General features: G+C 44.2%; 1 pseudogene across 1 annotated transcript in view; it reads left to right on the top strand.

The window, feature by feature from the left end:
* Window positions 1-1,081: 1,081 nt before the first annotated feature.
* Window positions 1,082-13,644, top strand: part of LOC311583974 (protein arginine N-methyltransferase 9-like) — a 32,353-nt pseudogene continuing 19,790 nt past the window's right edge. The window contains exons 1-5 of the transcript XR_014783536.1: window positions 1,082-1,929; window positions 5,213-5,361; window positions 8,067-8,303; window positions 9,563-9,730; window positions 12,755-12,857. The product of XR_014783536.1 is annotated as a protein arginine N-methyltransferase 9-like (transcript). The remainder of the gene's footprint in view (window positions 1,930-5,212; window positions 5,362-8,066; window positions 8,304-9,562; window positions 9,731-12,754; window positions 12,858-13,644) is intronic.

Here is a 13,644-nt window from a genome sequence, read left to right as displayed (position 1 = left end):
TAACACTGGCAGCATGGCCCCAGATGTCCCTGGGAAGCAGGACTGAGATGCCCCCCCCCTCCTCCTCAGCTTCAGTCTGTCACCTCTGGCTTTTCCATCATGCAAATAATTTCATAAATATTTGGTTGAATGTTTACAGGTGTAATAACTTTTTGAAAATTTCAGATAATTTCAAAATGATTCTAGATAATGGTAACAATGAATTGCATTAACTAGGTATAAGTAAAAATGTTTTTATAACTATCTCATTGCATAGTTAGAACAACCTCATGACTTATGACAGGAAGAGAACATTATTGGTGTTATGCCCAAAATTTGAGACTCCCCGAACAGACCACCCAAGAGCTGAGTCCAAATGTAGTGGCAAAGAAGTCTTTAATGCAGGTTCGAATCCCCGGGCCACCCACCAATGCACTGACACAGCAGATGCAGGGAAGCAGCCTCAACTCTCAGTTGAGAGGGGTTTTTATAGGTTTTAGACACAGAAATGGGTTTTACAGTATATGATTGGATGGCACTTGGGCAGAAAGAGTTAGAGCCTTGGCATTTCATGGTTGGGTAATAGTTGTAGGAGCAAGTTGGCCTATAGAAAAGATTGGTTGAAGTAGTCACAGGGGCATTAGGAACTTTGGCCTGGCTTCTCCTAATTGGTTGTTGCTATGTGCCAGACCACTTGCTGGTCAGTTTGACCAGCAGAGAGTATATTTGGACTTTCCCAAGGTGAGCTGATTGTGTTGCTAGGGAACTTTTTTCTGTCTAGACTACTTTGTGGTTTTTCTGGAATCTGGGTTCAGCCCTTGGCTAAGTTTAACACAAAATGGAGTTTCGTTTTAAAAATGGAGTTTGTCTGATGCTTTCATTTGGGTCTGTCTCAATGTCTTATGGGAGAATTGCTAGATAAAGAGGAAAAGCATGGGCTGGAACAATAAAACCCTTACCCCAAGTCTACTGGTCTTTATGTTCTACTCAGTCCCATTAGGTGTAGAGGCTTTCTCTGTGTTTTTCCATCTTATTAGAGAAATGCTGTATAGTTAAATTCTACATTGCTTAGTTCAGAAAGCACCAAATAAGGAGGATATGAATAGCTTGGAAAGCACACAAGCAAAACTAAAGAGCAGGAGAAACACTTGACTAATGTAACAGGGATTAGGAAATTCGGATTCCGCTGTACCCATCCCAGTGACTTGTGCAACCTTGAAGTAGTTCTCAGAGAGATCGCGTTTATGGAGCGTGATCCAAAGTTCCGCCTCATTGGGTCTTGTGAGAATACTTGACGCTAAGAGACTACACCATGGCCAAATTTAATGAGTTTTTTACTTCGTTTTGCACAAGTACGAGTGGTGCGCTGAGATCCAGGGGCCTGGAGCATCGCGCACGCCTGACGCGAGCAGAGTCTTGAGACTCGCAGCGGCACACTGTACAAGGTGGGAAACCTGGCCGGCCAAAGCAACGTGACAGCGGAGCAGAAGGGGCTTACATCCCATGTACTCCTCGGCGTTAGCAGTGCCGGCGCTTTCCCCGAGAGCGCGCGCGGCTCGCCGGGTGACGTCATCACAGCGCGCCGCCGCCCGGTGCGCGCGCAGCTCCGTCCGCTGCTGAGAAGGCGGAGCTCCCCACTCTGTGGAGGTGATCTCCTCCAACCTCTGTGTGTTCTCTTGCTTCCTTGGGTCCTGGGCTTGGAGACTCTTTTCCGGACAAGGGCGTCTTCCTCGTGGGCTTCCGAGCGGAGACTCAGCCATGCCGAACTCGAGGCCCAGGTCCCGCCGGGGAGCAGGGGGTGGTGGCGCAGGTGCGGCCGGCCGGGACCGGCTGGTGGCGCGATCCTTGCAGAGCGCTGAGCACTGTTTGGGCGCCCAGGACTTCGGCACTGCTTATGCCCACTACCTCCTAGTGCTCAGCCTGGCACCAGAGCTCAAAGACGACGTGAAGGTGAGGCCTTCCTTCCCGGTGGCCAACAGGGTGTGTGTGTGTGTGTGTGTGTGTGTGTGTGTGTGTGTGTGTGTGTGTGTGTGTGTGTGTGTGTGTGTGTGTGTGTGTGTGTGTGTGTGTGTGTGTGTGTGTGTGTGTGTGTGTGTGTGTGTGTGTGTGTGTGTGTGTGTGTGTGTGTGTGTGTGTGTGTGTGTGTGTGTGTGTGTGTGTGTGTGTGTGTGTGTGTGTGTGTGTGTGTGTGTGTGTGTGTGTGTGTGTGTGTGTGTGTGTGTGTGTGTGTGTGTGTGTGTGTGTGTGTGTGTGTGTGTGTAACAGAGAGACAGAGACAGAGAGAGACAGAGATAGACTGAGGCTCTCTGCAGCCCCTCTCAATACAGCGATGTTTTAGTAACAAAAGTCAAGAGTTGTCACACACCTCTTTCAAAATTTCTGCCTCACTTAAGATTTCAAAGGCCCCTTAAGTGCGAACGAGGCAGGGTAATTCTTTCTCTCCTTCAGTATCTAATTTAAATTAGCCCTGCGCTGGAGGTTTTGCGTTATCGTGTGCAGAAGGTATACTGTCTTCCTTGGTCTGTCCTCTGCCCACTAGATGTCAGTAGCATTAGGCTTTTGTAACTCGTAGAAATGTCAGGACCTGGTCACAGGGTTGCATATCAGGTATTTCATTACAATTGAAACAGTAGTAAAATTACCATTATGAAGTAGCGATGGATATAATTTGTGGTTGGGGTCCCCACAGCATGAAGAACTGTATTAAAGAGTCACAGCATTAGGAAGGTTGAGAACCACTGCTCTAGACTGTACCCTAAGCCGTGCAGTTAGGATAGTATTGCTCAGAACAGGTGGTATGGAGGGGGCTGGAGGGATGGCTCAGTGGTTAAGAGCACTGACTGCTCTTCCAGAGGTCTTGAGTTCAATTCCCAGCAACCACATGGTGGCTCACAACCATCTAGAATGTGATCTGGTCCCCTCTTCTTGCCTTCAGGGGTACAAGCAGGCAGAGCAATGTATACGTAATAAATAAATAAATAAACAAGTAAGTAAATCTTTAAAAAACAAAAACAGGTGGTATGGAACAGCAGGAGAGTGTCATGTGACCCAGCCTGCCGTTCTGGGAGGGATTGAAAAGGTCAACAGGTCCATCTGGTGTGATCTTTTGCAGGTGGCACAGTTATCTCCGCCCCCCCCCCCCAAAGTGGCAGTTGTTTGGCTTGGAGGATAGACCTGGACAACAGCCTGCCTTAGAATGGCCCTGGATGTGAGGCTCTGGGTTCCAGTCCCAACACAGAAAAAATAATTACGTAAAACTTAGGTGTATGGCCAGAGATGTAGCTCAGTTGGTAGAATTGTGCACAAGGGCTAAACCTAGTGTGGCAAGGATAAGCTGTAATCCCAGCATGTGCGAGGTAGAGGCAGGGGGGCTCAGAAGTTCAGCTACACAATGAGTTTGAGGTTAGCCTGGGTTGTGTGAGCCCTTGTCTTATTTTTAAACAAACAAACAAACAAACAAACAAACGTAATAACCAGCATTCAGTAGGACTTAGTAACTGGTTTGTTTGTTTGTTTTTCTCCAGACAGGGTTTCTCTGTGTAGCCTTGGCTGTCCTAGACTCACTTTGTAGACCAGGCTGGCCTCGAACTCGAAGCGATCCACCTGCCTCTGCCTCCCGAGTGCTGGGATTAAAAGTGTGCGTCACCACGCCTGGCTTCTGGTTTCCTTTTATAGGAAACCAAATTCATATTTCTTTGCAAAAGCCTCAAGCTTCTGTTTGCTTTCTTGATATTCTCTTTGCTACCTACACCCACACTTCAGTCACACTGAGTCACTAAACTTGCATTTAAAAAATTTTAAATTTAGTACATAGCCAGGCAGTAGTGGCACATGCCTTCAATCCCAGCACTCGGGAGGCAGAGGCAGGCCTCTGAGTTTGAGGCCAACCTGGTCTACAGAGTGAGTTCCAGGATAGCGAGGCTACACAGAGAAACTTTGTTTTGAAAAACCAAAAATAAATCAATAAATTTAATATGTAAGCATATTTGCATGTATATGTATGTGTGTATGTATATGTGTGTGTATAATATATGTGTGTACGTGTGTGTGTATGTATATATACACACATTCCACATGTGTGCGTGTATCTAAGACCAAAAGAGGGCATTCGATTTCTTCCTTTTTTTTTTTTTTTTTTTTTTTTTTTGAGACAGGGTTTCTCTGTGTAGCCTTGGCTGTCCTGGACTCACTTTGTAGACCAGGCTGGCCTCGAACTCACAGTGATCCACCTGCCTCTGCCTCCCGAGTGCTGGGATTAAAGGCGTGCGCCACTACCGCCCGGCTCGATTTCCTGGGACTAGAATTATAGGCAGTTGTAAGCAGCTGAGTGCTGGGAACTGAACCTGGGTCCTCTGCAAGGGCAGCAAGCACTGCTCTTACCTGCTGAGCCATCTCCTCAGCCCCTTAGCTGTTGTATTATTTACTCATTTTTCTTGTTACCGGAGTCGAAACTGAGGGCCTTAGGCATCCCAGGAAAGTGCTCAGCTACTGACCAGTGTTCCTAGCTCCCCATTCTACTAACCTATGGAAGAACTGTTGAGCTGTTCGTGTAAGACCTAGGTATCTAGACTATCTACCATGTAAGAAAAGAATCTCCTTCGTTATCCTTATCTTTCTAATAAACTGTTATAATTCAGTTCCAGGTGTTGACTCTTGTGTGTAAAGTTCGTTGACTTGAAGCTGGAATGTGTGAGCCTGCCTTCTTTCCATAGTTCAGTGTCGTGGCAAACCGTTAGAGGGAAATGAGACGGGCTAGGTTGGCAGTGAGGAGGAAGTTGGTGCATTGTACCAAGTGACTGTAACGGTCAGGTTAAGCCGTAACAGTATGGATTGTCAGGAGGTGTTGATTTAAAGATAGTGCAGTTAGGATATGTTTTTTTTTTTTACCAAACTTGGGGGACGCAACACATACATACTCACTCTAGATAGCGACCCCATGACAGACCAAAATATGGATCCCACCAAAGTCCAACTTGGTGAACCAGTGAGTTTTATTGGGGTTACTTACAGGAACAGCAGTGACTTAGAGACAGCTGTATCACCATCACTCACACGTGTGAGCCCGTGGGGCTGTCCTTACTCAAACCACCACATTTGGCAAACTGTACTTACTAAAAATTAGCAATTTAAGGTCATCGTTCCATTTATAGTTCCATTTGTTGGAATCTTCAGCTAGAGTTATGAATTCTTTCTTGTTTACTAATTTGTAATTTTTTTTTTCTTGTTTGTGAAGGAAACTTTTCAGTATACACTTTTCAAGTGGGCTGAAGAGCTTGATGCACTCAGTAGAGTACAAGACTTACTTGGCTGCTATGAGCAGGCCTTGGAGCTGTTTCCTGATGATGAAGTGATTTGCAATAGCATGGGATAGCATCTCTTCAGGTTTGTAGTGACCTCACTACAATGAGGCTTGGTTTTTTTTTTTTTTTTTTTTTTTTTACCAGTCCAAAGCGAGTGTAAGTTATACAGTAACTTACTTTGTTTGGTTTTGAGATGGAGGCTTACCACCAGCTCAGTCTGGTCTTTAACCTGTGGGCTTAGGTGATATTTCAGCTGGAGATTACATCTCTGCCCGACTCTGCCTGTGTGTACAGTCCTTTGAATAGGGAAATGTAATATAAGCAACGTGAGTGAGACTCAAAAAGAATATGGGAATGATATGTGAATATGGTATGTAATCTGGCAATTTAAAAATCAGGTTTATTTTTTATGTGCACATGTGGGTACGTGTGTATGGATACCTGTGTTGCGGGTTCATGTGCCAAGATGTGCCTGTGGATGTCAGAGAGAGTTGGTTTTCTCCTTCCATGAGCTAGGTCTTGGGGATTGAACTGAGGTTTTCAGGCTTAGTGACAAGAACCCTTGCCTGCTGAGCCGTCTTGCTGGTCCATGGCAATTTTATAGTATATTATATGAGTCACACCCCTAGTGCTGAGGACGTATTCAAGGGAGAGTTTTCCTTACTGGGCTCAGATCCAGTCCTTGTTTGAAAAGGCATAGCTGTGGTTCATAGGATGCCAGAAAGCTGGTGAATCTCTTCTTTGGAAAATGCTAGAATTTTTCCTTTTGGGGTGCCAGAGAAAGCTTAATGGGGAAGTATAAACTTTGGAGCATACTGTTAAGGAGCTCTCCACTAGGCTAGAGTTCTAGAGTAGCTGCCCATCACTGCATGCTCTGGTGCCATGCGCTGGAACACTGTTGCCTTCCGTGAACACAGGGCGTGTGATTCTCGAGAAACCATGACTATAGTGGCACTAGAAGGCAAAATTTCCCTCCTGCAGTGTCTTCTTAGCAACTGTAGGAAACTGTTAGAAGGCCGTGTAAGTTTTTTGCACAGCAGACAAAAATGGGTGAGGTTGGTAGTAAGTCATTAACGGATTGTCTTAGTTTGATTGGAACGCAAAACCAGCAAAAGGAAAGAGAACACTGGCAACGTTGGAGAGAATCCAAGAGCAGTCCTCAAGGTCCTCTCTGATGTCACAGTGCACATTTCCACCTTTACTCTGCGTCATATGTTTATAATCTGGAAAGCTCCTCTGAGGCCTAGTACACGGTGTTTTTATTGGAGGCGGTATACTCAGGTACCACCTCCATATGATGCATACCCAAATTCTAGACTCTAGAATAAAAGTCCTGTCCAGCGCAATCACATTGCTTATACAAACACTGAGGCGCGTGGAAGCACTCATCGTCAGTTAAGGCAGGCAAAACCCTTCCCAGTGTGAGTACCCACGTGTCAGCAGGCGTCTCAAGGGATCCCAGTCAGGCTTGCCACGTGAGCTCTTATGCACACCATCACAAGCCATAAGCATTGCCAAGGAATTACAGGAACCACAGCCAAAGGCCAGCATTGCTTTTGAGTTAGAAAGTTTTAAAGTAATGGGGAAAGAGCATTGTTCTGCCAGATTGGCAAGTTGTACTTTCAACTTTAAGGAATTTAATAAATGAATCTCATTTTATATATTCCTTCTAGCTGTTCTCATGCGTTGTTGTTTTCTCTCAAATCATTAATGTTATTAGTAATGAACCACAAAGTGTAAGTGACCACAGAATTTCTCTTAAATGTATCTGGAGTCTATTGGCTGTTGATAATCAACCTAGTAGTTTGTCTCCTACTCCCAAGGGCCCTTACTTGACTCAGGACCGGGCAGGGCCATGGCTCTGGGGAAGGAGTGTGTACAGTGTAGAGTTGTGACAAGGTAAAGGAACTGAGCAGCCATCGTCCTCCTTACACACTTTGGTTTAGCATGGTGAGGCTTGTTTACATTAACACCATGTATTTTCTACTATCATGTGTCCTGGGCAGTTCCAGCGTATAAACAAGATATCTCTGCCTTCAGGGTAACAAAGAAATAACATATACTGACCTTAATGTTTTCATTTTAAACTAAAACACGAGCACTTACAATTTAACATCGCACTGCCCTTTTGTTAGATGGTTCATTTGTCGTAACCACGTTCAGAATGAATCGTCTGATTAAGTTTCTTTAGAATGGATGGTGCCTAAAGTGAGAGGGAGAAGAATTCCATTTGTTCTGCTGTATTGACTGTGTGGCCCGTAAATTGCTGGTTTATGACAACAGCTGTGTATGGAACTTGATATTTGTAGAAATCTATGTCTCTGGTCAGGGAGTGGGTAAGTAGGCTGAGCAAAGTCCAGACCAGTTTGGAAGCTGCTGAGTCTGGTGGTGTGTGAGATGCACTCTGGTCGTGGGCAGTGCAGTCAGCCTACGATTAACTCTTAAACCGTGACAGGGAGTTCTTCATCACTTCTGAGAAGCAGCGCTCAGATGACTTGTAGTATTTCTTCTTTGTCTTATTTTTTTAATCTGCTCATATTCAGCTCAGTACAAGTCAATGCCTTGGACGCCTCCACTCCACCTAGGGGTGCCCTAAGACATCTGAGATGCACAGGCAGAAACTCAGAAAAGAAGTCAGGAGAGTGCCGTGCTCATGACCTGCAGAGGAGGTGGAGTGCTGTGGGCTCGGGGGCAGCGGTGAGGATGCTCAGGCTGGGTTAGTGCACCAACAGGGGCGCCGCCGTTGGTCACACGGAGGTGAACGTACTCTGTCTCTTCCTCATCTAGAATGGGCTTTCGAGATGAGGCAGCTGGGTATTTTCATAGAGCGGTGAAGCTAAACCCTGATTTCAGTGACGCCAAGGAGAACTTTTATCGCGTTGCAAACTGGTTGGTGGAACGTTGGCACTTCGTCATGCTTAACGACACCAGGAGGAATAGGATTTACAATGCAGCGATCCAGAAGGCGGTGGGCTCGGGGTCCACAAGTGTTTTGGATATTGGCACAGGAACTGGAATACTGAGGTTTGTTGTAATTATTACTTTTATTATATTTACATGAATTAAACAGGTTTGTTAGATACCAAAATTCTGACATTGAGCTGGGCATGGTGGCGCACGCCTTTAATCCCAGCACTCGGGAGGCAGAGGCAGGTGGATCGCTGTGAGTTTGAGGCCAGCCAAGGCTACACAGAGAGACCCTGTCTGGAAAAACAAACAAACAAACAAATTCTAACATTGGTTTGTAAAAATAGTAGTTGTTTCTCATGATATTGTTAGTGTTATTGATAGAACTGTTAATTTTATACTTTTTTTCTATGATTTTACTAATCAAAAGTTCAAACCAAAAAAAAAAAAAATTCAAGAAAACTAAGAGCAACTTGGGATTACTGAAATTCTGCATAATAAATTTTAGATTTTGTTTTGTTTTTTTCAAGACAAGGTTTCTCCATATAACCTTGGCTGTCCTGGACTCACTTTGTAGATCAGGCTGCCTTTGAACGAACTCACAGCGATCCACCTGCCTCTGCCTCCCCAGTGCTGGGATTAAAGGTGTGCTCCACCATGCTTGGTAAGTGATTTGTTTTGTTTTGGTTTTGGTTTTTCGAGACAGGGTTTCTCTGTGTAGCCTTGGCTGTCCTGGACTCACTATGTAGACCAGGCTGGCCTTGAACTCACAGAGATCTGCCTGCCTCTGCCTCCTATAGTGCTGACATTAAAGGCGTGCACCACCACGCCTGGCAAATGATTTGTTTTTAAACAAGTATATTAGTTCATTCTTTTTATTTATTGCTATTGTTATTATTATTAGTTTGAGACAGAGTTTCTCAGTGTAGTCCTTGGAGCTTGCTGTGTAGACTAGGCTGGCCTGGGTATCACAGAGATATCCTCCTAAGATATGCTTCTGCCTCCCAAGTGGTGGGATTAAAGGCACATAACCACCATACTTGGCCTTATCTTACCTTTTAATTAGATTATTATTATTACTCTGTGTGTGCGTGTACATATATCACCTGCAAGCCTGCTTGCTCACCACAGTATGCGAAGTCAGAAGTTAACTAGTTTTCAGGAATCAGTTTTCTCCTCCCACTGTGGGCTGCAGGGATTGGACTGTGAGCGTCAGACTTGCATAGCAAATGCTTACCCATTGAGCCAACTCGCTAGCCTCAAGCTTTTTTAATGCAGAACAAATGATGGTTATATTAAAGAATGGAAAAATGTTTGAAGCATCATAATTTTATTAAAATTGGAAAAAGATATAATGGATTTTTCTTCTTTTACAGCATGTTTGCTAAAAAAGCTGGTGCACACTCAGTATATGCCTGTGAATTATCCAAGACCATGTATGAACTTGCGTGTGATGTAGTGGCTGCAAACAAGATGGAGACTGGGATAAAGCTCCTACACATGAAGTCACTCGATATAGAAATTCCAAAACACATTCCTGAAAGGTATGTTTATAATTCACCAAAACCATTAATATACCTTTCCAGCTTCTTGTGTTAACAACAGCACTAACAATATCCTTGTTTTGTGGAGATGTGGCTATCACCTAGCTTAAGAAAAATGCAGGTCTTTATAGTCACATGTGCTTTTTAAACAGTAATAAAGAACTCAAGAAAAATTGATAGTAACAAACCGTTCTTTAGCATGTCACTGTGAGATAGGGTTCTCTGTGTAGCCCTGGCTGTTCCAGAGCTCATTCTGTAGACCAGGCTGGCCAGGAACTCAGAGATCCTCTTGCCTCTGCCTCCCAAGTACTGGGTGGGACTAAAGGTATGCGCCAACACACCTGGCTAAACTCAGACGTCTTGTCCATAAAAGTAGACTGACTTCCTGTAGGTCAACAGTGTTAAATAACTGTGCTTACAATGTGAGCCGTTCACCCTCAGCAGACATCATGTTTTCATTGGTGTCCTTGATTAAAATGAACATTTGGAAGTGCCAGTTGACAGAGTGCTTTGTTCTGTGTCCTGAAAACAATGAAAGCACCTTTATAGAAGCCATGTTTGTATCTGCAGTCTCACTGTGGGCAGGAGAGCAGTGGGTTCTCAGAACAAGAAGGCATTTAGAAAGTGTCTGCCTATCTTTTCAAGCACTTTCCCCTTTTTAAAATTAAAGATTTATTTATTATGTATACAGTATTCTGCCCAAATGTATGCCTGCACACCAGAAGTAGGCACCAGATCTCATTATAGATGGCTGTGGGCCGCCATGTGGTTGCTGGGAATTGAACTCAGGACCTTTGGAAGAGCAGACAATGCTCTTAACCTCTGAGCCATCTCTCCAACCCCACTTTCCCTTTCCTAATGTAATACTTGTATAGCTGCCGATGCCGTCTGTCTTCTGTCTCACTTAAGTGTAGTTCATACGTGAAGAACTTTTTTGGTGTTCTGTTATTATTTGAACTCTGATTTTTAGATCTTCCAGTTTTAATAATGAGTGCATGGTATTTACCCTTCAGTGGTCTTTGTTGGTGAGGAGGTTTATCAGATCCTTATGCAGGTGTGTACTCATTTTATAAAAAAACAAAGTTGCCTTAGTTTACATGTTATAATAACAAAATATTAAAGGTCACAGAATTTAAACTACAGGCACATCATTTTCAGGCAGGCATTCTCCTGGCTGCAGTTGGCTACCTGCTCTTTTTGTCCTCATGTGACTTTGCCTCTGTTGGATTAGGACTTCATGTTGGTGACCTTATTGAACTAACGGCCTCCTAAGAGCTCTGTCTCCAAATACAGTGCTGTTAGGGTTAGGGCTTCAGCATATGATTTGGAGTAGCATGAATTAGAGGTTACTTTTTATTTTTTTGGTTTTTCAAGACAGGGTCTTTCTGTGTAGCCTTGGCTGTCCTGGACTCGCTTTGTAGACCAGGCTGGCCTCGAACTCACAGCAGTCCATCTGCCTCTGCCTCCCGAGTGCTGGGATTAAAGGCGTGCACCACCACGCCCGGCTCAGAGGTTACTTTAATTTGTAATTTTCTCATAGACTGCTCTTGAAGCAAGCTGAAATAAGTGTTTCTACTTAGACTATTATTCATTCACTTTGACCATAAGCAGATTTCTGGACTAAGTTGTGAGACTAGACAATTTGAAATATTCTAAGGGCGTGTGGCCATAAATGCTGAATGTTTTCTGTGCATAGATATAATTGGGTCAGGGCACTATGGAGGACACGCAAGTCATCCTACCCTTCAGATACTTACAAGTCTGGAGAGGGGCATAAGGAATATTTATGAAATTTTGGTCTATCTTTAGACTACAAAGTGAACGGTGCTGACAGTGAAAGTGAAAAGAATTCAGAGAAGGAGCAAAGGGAGTGTCTTTGAGTTGTCTAGGCAGGATGAATGAATGAAAGCAGTGCTCTGGAGGAGGTGTTTGCAAAGACCTGACAAGTGGTAAGAGAGACGCGGGTACGTGCAGTGTCACAGAAGGTACTAAGAGAACTTTTGAGAGGGAAGGTTCTGGTCAGATTTAAAACTGGCCTGGCAGCGTGGCCAGTGGGTAAAGACATTTGCCAAGCCTGATGACCTGAGTTCAGTCCCTGCAACCACAAGGTAGAGGGAGAGTAGTGTCTGACACCCACATGTGCACTGTGGCACGCCTGTACGCACACAAATAGTGCACACACATATTCATACACAAAACAAACAATTTGTTCTTAAAGACACCTGAAAAGGAAGTTCATGCTGGGTGGTGGCTAGATCCAGGACTACCAGAGAGGCCCTGTCTGGAAAACAATGAACAAAACAACAAAAAGAAATAAGGATCATTGATGGTGGAGAATCTGTGGCTGTATTCCTTCCCTGGTTGGGTTCTGCTTTTTTTTTTTTTTTTTTTTTAAAGAAGAAACTTTTAAAAATTAAAAAATGTTATGTACATTGGTGCTCTGCCTGCTTGCATATGTGCATATATGTGAGGGTGTCAGATCCCCTAGAGCTGGAGTTACAGACAGTTGTGAGCTGGTATGTGGGTGCTGGGATATGAGCCCGGGTCCTTTGGAAGAGCAGCCAGTGCTCTAACTACTGAGCCATCTCTCCAGTCCCTGGTTTTTGCTTTTTAATGCAGGGGTTCATGCTTCAAACCCACTATGTAGTCAAAGATGACTTTTAACTTCTGCCTGGTCAGTGTGCTTTCAGGTCCCAGGTTCTGGGTCTAGAGATAGAAACCACCATTCCAGGCTGGGAGAGAAACATTTTATAGAGTGAGAGTTAGATGCTCAGTGTTTAATGTGGGCACGACTTACCCTTAAGGACTTAGGCAGTGAACAGAGCCTGGGAAAGTAACCCTTCTCTGCCCAGAGCAAGGAAAAAGAGTTCATGATCAAGAGAGGCGGGAAAGATACTGAAATGTATTAGAACATTTTAGGTAGAGGTTTTCTATAACATATTTGCCCTTTTGTCTGAGCTTTGACAGTTTGTATAAACAGTATGTCAGTTTACTTACATGTATCCTTAAAACATCATTCTATAGAGTGTCCCTAGTTGTAACAGAAACTGTCGATGCAGGTGTATTTGGAGAAGGAATTGTGGAGAGTTTAATTCATGCGTGGGAGAATTTACTTCTTCAGCCAAAGGTAAGCAGCCTGCAAGCACTTAAACTCGAGCATGTAGTCATTATTCCAAGGGGCTCACTGAGTCCCGAGAGTGTGTGCAAGGTGCAAAAGATAAGAGAAAGCACTTGACAGCAGTGTAACACGATGTGCACTGCACACACCAGTCCAGTTCACAAGGGAAAGCACTTGGCAGCACTGCATGCACCACTACAGGAAGGAGGGACTCTGGATGAGCTTATGTGTGGAAGTGCTGACTAAATTCTTGACTATAGTTGTAGAAGAGGGATGTGCTTTGAATCTCCCAGCAGTCAATGCGTGGAATTTTGGCAAATCTCTAGGAAAAGGGTAGTAATGTTAGTTCAGTGGAGTTTTCAGGTACTCACTGAACTCAGGCTCCTAGACAGCACACTGAGCTCTCCTGTAGCCGTGTGTATATTGTAGTTAATTTACTGTATGTGTTAATGCACTGTGGTAAAATCCAGTGATTACAGAAGATGATATGTATGGGACATAGAAGAGTCGTTTATTTTTCAAGTTGACTTTTTTCCAGTTCTAGAGATGACCTTGGTGCCTTACACATGGCCAGTGCACTACTGCGGAGCTACATTTCATGCCTGGTTTTATTTTCTTTCTGTTTTTAAAGATTTAATTATTTTGGGGGCTGGAGAGATGGCTCAGTGGTTAAGAGCACTGTCTGCTCTTCCAAAGGACCTGAGTTCAATCCCTAGCACACACATGGCAGCTCACAGCTGTCTCTAACTCCAGCTCCAGGGGATCTGATACCTACATACCAATGCACATAAAATAA

The sequence above is a fragment of the Acomys minous genome, assembly GCF_964271855.1.
Source record: "Acomys minous genome assembly, contig: SUPER_14_unloc_2, whole genome shotgun sequence".
NCBI lineage: Eukaryota > Metazoa > Chordata > Mammalia > Rodentia > Muridae > Acomys > Acomys minous.
The sequence above is the reverse complement of the archived record's forward strand: the minus strand, read 5'-3'. Positions and strand labels throughout refer to the sequence as shown.